A 10,070-nucleotide genomic window follows, 5' to 3' on the forward strand; every position below is an offset into this window, starting at 1 on the left:
CCAGGGCAGTTTCTGGAACTGGGTGGTGCGGAGAATTTCGTTCTGATGCAACCTGTGAATCTGATTGTGTTCCCCTGCCTCGGGCCAGTTGGCCTTACACCTTTGAAGGCCTCTGTGTTTCTCTAACAGAATTACGGCCACTGCTCACCCCACATGTACAAAAGCATACATATCCTACACTTTGTATTAATCATGCCTTGCTTTTCTCTCGTGGATCTCCAAATATTTTAATTTTTAGCTTGCTGGCCTTAGAAGTTTTTATAAATGGAGTTATACTAAATATACTCTTCTACATAAAGTAGTTCAACGATTTACATTTCCTAGATGAATCTATTTGATGCATGTAGTTACCGTTCATTCATTTTCACTGTTGAATAGTATTCTGTTGTATCAACGTAAACCATTTTACTGTAATGTCTTGTGGTATCTTATTAATATTGTCTGTAAACCTGGCCTATGCTTTTTCTTGTCAATTGATCATTAAGGAAATCTTATGAGGCTGTAAGTGTGGGTTAAGGCAGAAGGGGCAATGCAGCAGGATTAGTTGCTGCAGACATCTGAGCCATCTGGTCATTCAACTTACTTGTGCCTTTGAAGACTTGCTTTAGCTTGATATCTTTTATACCATTTCCACTTGGTTTTGAGTTGCTGATTTGCATGACTGAAGTAAAACTTGCTAAATTAGTTTAAAAAAAAACAGTCCATGACATGTTTCAAGGTCTCTGGATGCTCTCTGGTGGGATATTCAGTCTTTTCCAGGACCTAGTAGCAAGCAGAGTTGTCGTTTGCAGAAGAGGATATGGTTTTACTTCTATTGCTTGGGGGTTTGCAATGTGAGTCTCCTGTTTGTGTTGGCTAAAGGCTCTGTACAGAGCCCTCCTTGCCCTGGACAGTTTAAATATCATTGGACTTGCTGGGTCATAAAATGCAATTGGTAAACACATTTCACTATGCTCAGACTTCATGCAGAGTCTTCTTTTGCTTCAAGCCCCGTAACTCTCAGACTTATGGTTACTTGTTTAATGGATCAGAGCAGAACACTCAAATGTGACTTTTGCCTTCAAAATCCAAAAGTGCCTAGTAAACATTATGACTCTTCTTCAGTGCTAAGTGGAGCTGGGACAATTTTTCTTAAAGGGAATTTCCTAGCACTTTGTAGATCATTGAACCTCTAGAAATTTGACTAAGATGCTGGGCCTCAGAAATGGTATAGAGTTTATTTCCTTCTGGTACTGATAATCTCCCAAGGTGCTAGCTATATCCTACTCAGCAGAGCCAGTTGGCATGATGGCCACAACATAGTGAACCAGGGTGGGATGAGAAAGTGAACAAGTTCGCTGTGGGTTGATTATGGTAGAGAATATGAAAATTGAAATAGCTTTGAGGCAATGCAGTGACGATGCACTAGGCCTATAACTGGGGTAGGCTATTTGGAAGTCCTCCCCTTCACACTGCTCACCCCCAGCCCACACTGAATATTCCAGGAATTCTCTTCTTCCTGTAAGATTTCTCTAGCACCCTGCACCAAGAAAGCTTAACATCAAGCTCATTTTAAAGGAGAAAATCTTAAAGGAATCTGTTGTTGGTTACCATGCGTATATTGAAAGGGACATTCAGAGCTAAGAGGCGATACATGGAAAACTGACACAGTAGGCATTAAACAGCAAAATAGACAAAAAAAAAACTTGATGCCAGCCAACCTCTGTCACCCATCCCAGGGAAGGAATGCCTCCATCAGGGGACACAGATTCCTAAGAACTTTTATTCCATGGTTGCCATCTAATCACTTTGTGTTTCTCATTCCAAGAGACCAGCAGACAAGAAGTCACTATATTGGCAAGGGTAATTGACTCTAATCCTTAGGCGAAGTTAGAGCTTCTGTTACACAATGAAGGTGGAAGAGACTATATTTACCACCCAAATGATCTAGGTGTGTGTCCTTTGTCATTTCTTTGCCCAATGTTGATGGTGAATGGATGAGGGCAGCAGCCACGGCTAGAGAAAGCCTTAGTGAACAGATGCTCAGAATAAGTATTTGTCACCCCACACATAAAGCACTTAAACCAGTAGATGGGGTAGCCAAGAGTGAATCTGGAATGGTCAGTAGAGAGACAGTGAATGTCAATTATATCTCCAGGAACTGTTGCAATCGTGAGGGCTGTAATATGTCCACTAACTTTGTCCTTGCAAATTTACACAGGAAAAGAGATAAACCAGAATCCTGGAGTTGTTTCCAGGGAGGTGAACTAATATGAAGCAGGTAGCTCCAAGTGTGGGTAATCCTAGAGGCTATGGGGAACCAGCTTCTGGTGAATCTAGATGCCTCGCTCATTCCCCCAGCCGCTAGGAATGTTGACTTCTGACAACTCACAGCTGAGGCCCTGCTCGGCATGGCTGGCAGCCAAAGAGAGCAGCTTTGCCCAAGTTTATGGCTCCTTCGCGGAGGATACTGCATTCAGTGACAGGTGCAACATGGAGGTTAAAATGCCCAGCTTCCTTGCCTCAATTTGGGACATCTCTGAAGGGCCATCCCAGTTCCAAAACTTCTACAGGATTGACTAAGGCCTCTCTTGTAATTGAATTTCAGTTCAATTTCTCCCTCTGCTCAATCATGCTTAGCTTCCTAACAATGTTTTTCGGGAGAGCTCTCATTGTTAAATGTCCTGAATGCAAGTCTTTTCATCAAAGTCCTTTCTCTGGGGTACCTGAGCAAAGACAATGTCCCACAGTCTTTTACGTTTTTGTATGTGTGTGCTTTCTCATACCTTTTTTTTTTTTGCTTCAGTTTTTTAAAAACTAATTTCTAGTTCACTAGCACCTAGTTCTAGTCATTGTTTTCAGCTGCGTTCAGTCTGCTGTTCAACTCATTAATTACTTAGCTTCAGATATTTTCTTTCTTTCATTTACGGAATGTTCATTTCATTCTCTTTTATAGATTTTAATTCTCTTTTAAATTCTCCACCCTTTGATCTACTTTGCCTCTCTTTTTCTCCGTTGTTTTTTTTTAACATTAACCACAGGTTTCTGAAAGGCCTTGTTTGCTAACTCCAGTATCTGGCTCATCTCTCCTCTCCTTTGCTCATGAGAGTTGGTCATAGTTTCTCATCTCCACACTTGTAGTAATTTCTTGATGCATGTTGGACATTCTGCTATAACTCTTGAAGCTCTACATTATGTTATCTTCCTTTGTTGGTAAATAGAGCGAGGCTTGGAGCACCTGAATCCAATCAGACGTTAATTAAAATTGGGGCTGGGTTTCTGTTTTATGTAAACCCAGCCTACTTCTGCTTTGCGCCTGCTCATCATGTTTGCTCTGCTCCCCCTCTGCCTGCAAAGGGTTTTGATTCTAAGTCGGTGAGTCTCTGTCTCCTCCAGTTTGGAAGACTGCAGAAAATTTAACTCTACGTCCTTCAGAGATCTCAGCCCAGCTCTTCAGTCTTCCAGCTTACCTTGCTTCAAAATACGGCCAATTCCTTGAAGGTAAGACTGTAGTATATCTGAGTTAGGTTATTTCCACAAGACTTCTGGAGATTTCACTTTGCCTTCAGGAAGCTTTTGGCCTAGTTCTTAGCTTCCTGTATAGCACCAAAACTTAGCAAATGTTCTGCGAGGAGCAGCAGTTGAGAGTTTGAAAACCCTCAGGTTTCCAATTTGTTCCACTACTCCTGCAGAATCACTAAAATTTTTGCTAGTTTCTCTTTTCTGTAGCCAAGGGCCTGGCTGATCAAGCCAGAGCCTCCACGAGCACCCAGAGTTAGAAAATGTCTGCAGGAGAAAGAAAGAGAAAAATCCTTGCTCACAAAAAGGAGTTTTTCTTCTTTCTGGAATTTCAGTTTGTTGCTTCTGAAGTTCTCTGATGCTTTTAAAATATGATATTTATAACTTACCTGGTTTTGTGCAGTTTTGCAGCAAAAGTGCTTTCTTGTCCTGACGTATTTTAAAACAGAGCTCTTGTCATTAGTTCTTAACTACATCAGTTAAACATTGTTAATATTATGGTTTGGTAAAATCAAGCTTTCAATGATTTATTTGAATTGAATTTATTTATTACAACTTAGTTTCTGGGTCAGTTTCTTCTTGAAGTACTTTCTTTAGAAGTTCCTTTAGGGAGTGTTTGTTGGTGGTAATATTCTTAGTAAATGTTTGCATAGAAATGTCTTTAAATCACCACAATTCTTGAAATATGGTTAAATTGGGTAGACACTGAATTTTCGCTCTTGAAGATGTAATCCAACTCTCTTGCCTTCCATTGTTAAGAAATATATTGTTGGTGAAATGTAAGCTCTTTGTAAGTTGTTCTGTTTTTCTGATGGGCTTTAAAATCTTCTTTTTACGTTTGGTGTTTTTCAGTTTGCTTGGATGGCTCTGACTATAGATTTATTTATTTTATTGTGCTTAGGATGTATTTTGCTTCCTGAATCTAGAATAGGAGTCTTTTATCAATTCTGGAAATTTTTCTTATGTCTGAATATTCCTCTGCCCTTTCTCTCTAGGCTTCCTAGAAGTCCAATGAAATGTTTATTATATTGCTTCACTACCTGTTCTAAATCTTTTACTCTCGTCTGTATTTTGCATCGTTTCCCCCAAGTTTCATTAGGAATAATTTCTTCTGACCTACCCACCAGCTTACTAGTTCTTTGTATAACTCTGTCTGTTCTGCTGTTAAATTGATTCAAAGAGATTTAAATCTCCAGAGTTTCTGTTTGATTCTACTTCCAATCACTAGGGTCAACTTTTATAAACATATTTTAGAACACATGACTATCTTATTAACCCTTCTTTTATATTTTTTTTCTGTGCTACATTCTAAATATTATTTTTATATCTTTTCAGTTCATTTATTCTCTCTTCAGAATTTAATCAGTGTCTAATCTGGAGTTTCTAAATTCAATTATTACATTTTTATTTCTAGAAATTACATTTGGTTCTTTCCAAATCTGCATGGTACATCTTGAAACTCTGTTACTGTTTAATTACAATTTTAATGTAGCATTTAATATGGTATTTTATTAATAGAAACATATTATCCCTGTGATAATTCTAATAATTGTTGCTTTTGCATTTCTACTTCTGCAGTTTATTTTTTCTGCTCTCTTGTGCATGGCGGCTTGTCTTCTTCTGTGTTTTATTATTTTTATTTGTAAAATAATCCTGGAATTATATCTTTGAGAATATTTGATCCTAGATTTAAAGTTTATTTGCAGAGAGAATTTGTATTTCATCTGCAACGTACCTGGGGGCTCTAACAATTTGAGGCCACTCTAATTTTTGTTTGGACTCTTTTTTTCTTCCCCCAACACAATTGTGAGTATTAATTTCAGCATCCTATCCTATTGAGGGCAGGTATTCCAATTATTTCTCTCTGTGGAGCAAGTTTTCTTTTCTTTTCCCTAGTTCAATTATTTTAATAATCAAAATTATTAGACTAAATGTAGTTGAAAGTAAACCCCCAAATTTCAGTGGCTTTAAGAGAATGAAGGTTTATTTTCCTCATGCCAAGTCTGATGTGGAGTGGGCTGTCCTCTCACATTTTTAAACTGTACTGTGTGGAATACATTACCTCTAGAGGGCCAGGTCTGGAAATAGAGAACATCATTTCCACCCGCATCCTACTGGCCAGAATGCTGTCACACAGTCCCCAAAAAACTGCAGGGGAGGGTGGAAAATGGGCCTTCCTCTGTGCCCAGGAAGAGAAAGGATTATGACCAACATATAATACTGTTTCTGTCACATCCAGCAAAGTTGAATGCTTTTCTGGTGTCCAGCATTAGGTGGAGGTCTCCATTCTGACTTCCCAACTTTCAGGGGACCTAAACTTTTTTTTTATGCTCGCCTTAAGTCAGGCTTATGGTCAGTTAAAATCAAATCCTTGGGAATGCCATTTCTAGTGCTTCAGGGCTTTATGTGTTTGTACTTTGCTGACAATTCTGGCTTCAAAGAATTGCCCTTATTTTTCTGCCAGCTCATCAGTGAATATTTTTAAGGGTTTTTGGTTTGTTTGCTTTTTAAATTGGGGTATAGTTGCTTTACAATGTTGTGTTAGTTTCTGCTGTACAACGAAGTGAATCAGCTATATGTATACATATATCCCCTCCCTCTGACACCTCCCTCCCCACCGCCCCATCCCACCCGTCTAGGTCACCACATGTGCACTCTTCTTAGGTATTGTGTACCGGAAGATTTCTTAGGACTAGTCTGACATATTGCTAAAAATGGAAGTCAACCCCAGTCTTTTTGAGAGTTTATTCTGGGCCCAACTGATAGCCCAGAACACTGTGATTTCTCAAATGGAAGAAGAAACTTGGTGGTTTCTTCATTTTGAAAGTGTATGAAATGTTAGGGCTGCCAGGTAGCTGCTTCCTAGTCATACCGCCTCTCTCAATTTTATACTTTATGTGAGAATCCAAGTTATTCCCAGACCAAGTTATTTGAATTGTTTCCAAGGGGCTGCTGTTATCTAGCTTTCATTTAAATCGGTCCTGTGTTATCTTTCTCATTATTCTTCTTTCAAGATGTCCTTCAGGGACATTTTTTTTTTTATTGTCTAATTCCATTTATGTGAAACTTCCAGAACAGGCAAATCCATACAGACAAAGTAAACTAGGGGGTGCGAGGGGCTGGGGGGCAGCTGCTAATGGACGTGGGGTCTCCTTTCGGGGTGATTCACAACACTATGAATGTACTAAATACCCCTGGATGGTACACTTTCAAATGGTCACAACGGTGAATTTTATGTTATGTGAATTTTAGCTCAATAAAAAAAAAAAATCTTTAAAATAAAACGCACAGGGCTTCCCTGGTGGCACGGTGGTTAAGATTCCGCCTGGCAATGCAGGAGACACGGGTTCGAGCCCTGGTCCAGGAAGATCCCACATGCCACGGAGTAACTAAGCCCCTGCGCCACAGCTACTGAGCCTGCGCTCTACAGCCAGTGAGCCACAACTACTGAGCCCATGTGCCACAACTACTGAAGCCCATGCGCCTAGAGCCTGTGCTCCACAACAAGAGAAGCCACCACAATGAGAAGCCCCTGCTTGCCGCAACTAGAGAAAGCCCATGTGCAGCAGCAAAGACCCGATGCAGCCAAAAATAAATAAATTTATTAAAAAAATAAAAATAAAATAAAACGCACAACAGGTGCTCCAGCTCTGACGTGTATATCTCTGTCATAAAAGAGAAAGGCGGTAAACAATAGCTCCAGGGGCAGGGGCTGAGCAGGCCCCGTCACGTCTCGGGAGCGGAGAGCCGGGAGCCCAGAATCCTGGGGCCGCAGGGAGCCGGAGGGGCTGGGGCCGCGCTGCTGCCACATCACCGGATCGTGTACTTGTCCCACTTCTTCTCAGGGTCGTAGGGCTCCCAGCGGCTGGCGGGGAAGATGTGCTTGTTCTTCTCGTACCAGCTTCGCAGCACCACCTTGCCCGCGTGCGACTCGTCCTTCTCCACGGTGGCGTCGCTGAGCAACCGCACGTCATCGTGAACGTCGAAATTGAAGAGGGGCCCGCTCTTCCCTCGCGCCTTGGTGACGATGAAGTCATAGAAGCTGTGGTGGTGGGGTATGATTAGGTCCTCCTTGATGTACATGAGCTTATCCACCCCTGCCGACCTTAGCTCGCTGAAGTCTTTGCGCAGGATCTCGAGGGCCTTCTCCAGGAACTGCTGCATAGTGTTGCCCTTTTTCATCTTGACTGTACGCCGGTGCCCAGAGCCATCCCAGTAACTGAAGGTGATCTCGATCTCCTCGCTCTTGATCTTCTCCTGCTTGGCTTCCCACTCCTGCCGTAGCTCCTCCCGGAGCCGATTCTCCTCCTCCTCCCGGTCTCGGTCACGCAAGAAGCTCGTGTCCACATCTGGGTTCTTCCCCAGTTTCCTCTTTTTTGTGATCTCTTCCCTCTTCAGCTCCTCTTCGTTGCCTGCCTCATCCTCTTCCTCCAGGGTGAAGGACAGGCTGGAGATCTTCCGCTTGGCCTCCTTCTGGCGCTCCTTCTCTCGCAGCTTCTCCAGCTTCAGCTGCAGCTCCTTCGACTGCTCCTTCTTGGCCAGCTGCTTCTCCCGCTCCTTCACCAGGGCCTCCTGCTTAGCTTTCATGTCGTTCAGGGTCACAAGACCCACGGTGCTGGACTTGAGCTCCGCCTCCACGGCATCGTAGTGCACAGAGAACTTCTTGTCAATGTTGGATTTCATTATGTTCTCCTCCGCGATCCTCTGCTTCATCTGCTCCATCTGCTCGTGCTGCTTCTCCCGCTTCTTCATCAGGTGCATGGCGCGGCCCGCCTCGCTTGCGGCACCCTTGTACTGCGCCATGGCGGCAGCGACAGCGACAGCGGTCCGGCGAGTCTCGGGCTGCAGCGGCTGTGGAGGCGGGCAGTCAACTGACCCCAGCGCCGTGACGTCGGCTACCGGCTACTGGGGGACTCGCTGCCACCGCGCCCCGCCCCTGGCACGTGACTGCCCTTCAGGGACATTTAATCTGTGGGGAAGAAGAACTAATTTGATAACAGAAGATACAGTTGACACTTGAACAACACGGGTTTCAACTGCATAGGTCCATGTATACACTGATTTTTTTTCCATAGTAAATATGACCCAAGTTGGTTGAATCTGAAGATAAGGAGGAACCCTGGATACCAAGGGCTGACGATAATAAGTTATATGAGATTTTCGATTGTTCAGAGGGTCGGCATCCCTAACCCCCAAATTGTTCAAGGGTCAGCTGTAAATTCATAATTACCCACATTCCAATTACAACTAAGTAATATAAATGACATCAAAGATTGAATTTATAGTTAGCATTTCCTTTTTAATAAAACTTTAAGTAAAGCTCCCTTGTAGTAAAAACACACTGAAAACTCAAGAATTAAGATGTGGTCCAATCCAAGATTATTTTATTGTGAGTTGTCAGTTATAGATCATGAACTAATTTAAATGTCATGTTTAATTACCTGTGAAGATTATTTTGTATTTTCTTCAAAAAAAAGATTACTATGGCATAGTTGATTTTATTTGTGTTAAGTTGTTATTAATCAGGACTATATATTCTCATATAGTGTTAAACAAATTTCTATTGCAAACAATGCTTTAAAATTACTTTTGAAAAATTTTACAAACCTTAAGAGGCAACATTGGATGAGCTCGATTTAGGATTTTAGATCGAAATTGGCTTTAATTCATTCAGTGTCTTGATAAAGTCTCTTCTGTTTTTGTTACAATATTTCTAAAAGAATTTCAAATCTAAAAGAATTTCAAAGCCCCAATTTTCTTTTTTGTTTTTGTAAACTGACTTCAGGAAATCCACCATAAATGTTTGCTAAACAGTAGAATCAGAACTACATAAGGCAAACTTAAAACTTTTTCAAACTCTTTTTCTCAAATTATATCTTTCAGCTTGTCAAATGATATTCCCTGTTAAAGATTGATATTCCCCGTTAAAAATTGTTTTTCTATATTGCTCCCTTTAAATGTTTTACTTTTCTTTCAATTATCAAGAAAAGTTGATTTTATGAAGCTAATTGATTTGAACTTACCTTATTATAGTCTCAAATTGTCAAATTCATGACATGTGCTCTAATACCATTGTCAGTTTGGTTATAGAAGGTAATTGTTGCTTTTAAATGTTTTTATTCTTGACACTTTTTCTTGTCTTTAAATTTGATAGATAATATTCCCTTGTTTCACTCATTTCTTTCCATGGCAATATAGATTGTTGCATGAATAAGACACTGCAGCTTATAAACAGTACCTTTAAGTCCAATGAAAAGAGAACATGTATTAGTTAAACAAAATTCAGCTGAGTAAATTTGAAAATCCAACTGGCTTTATCCAATGATTTATGATTCTGGCAGCAACCCACCTAGTAAACAGGTGCTCCGAGGAGTTTTGCAAATTGGAAGGCTTTTCTAGATATAAGGTGGGACAAGGAGGTTATTAGCAAAAAACAAAACAATCAAAAAAGAATTGCTTCAGGCTGAGTAACCTTTCCTTAGAGGGAAGGGCAGGGAGTCTTATCATGCAGATTACCTCATTAGTGCTGACAAGCAAATGCCACACTGATTGGTTTAAAATTCCATTCCTGG

At 41.1% G+C, this 10,070-nt stretch overlaps 1 pseudogene; it reads right to left on the bottom strand.

Annotated features, from left to right (window-relative positions):
* Positions 1–7,266: 7,266 nt before the first annotated feature.
* Positions 7,267–8,318, bottom strand: LOC113621314 (protein FAM50A pseudogene; annotated as a pseudogene).
* Positions 8,319–10,070: the final 1,752 nt, after the last annotated feature.

This window comes from Aethalodelphis obliquidens, unplaced genomic scaffold, assembly GCF_003676395.1.
Source record: "Aethalodelphis obliquidens isolate GAN/ISIS:26980383/991018 unplaced genomic scaffold, ASM367639v1 scaffold8, whole genome shotgun sequence".
Taxonomy (NCBI): domain Eukaryota; kingdom Metazoa; phylum Chordata; class Mammalia; order Artiodactyla; family Delphinidae; genus Aethalodelphis; species Aethalodelphis obliquidens.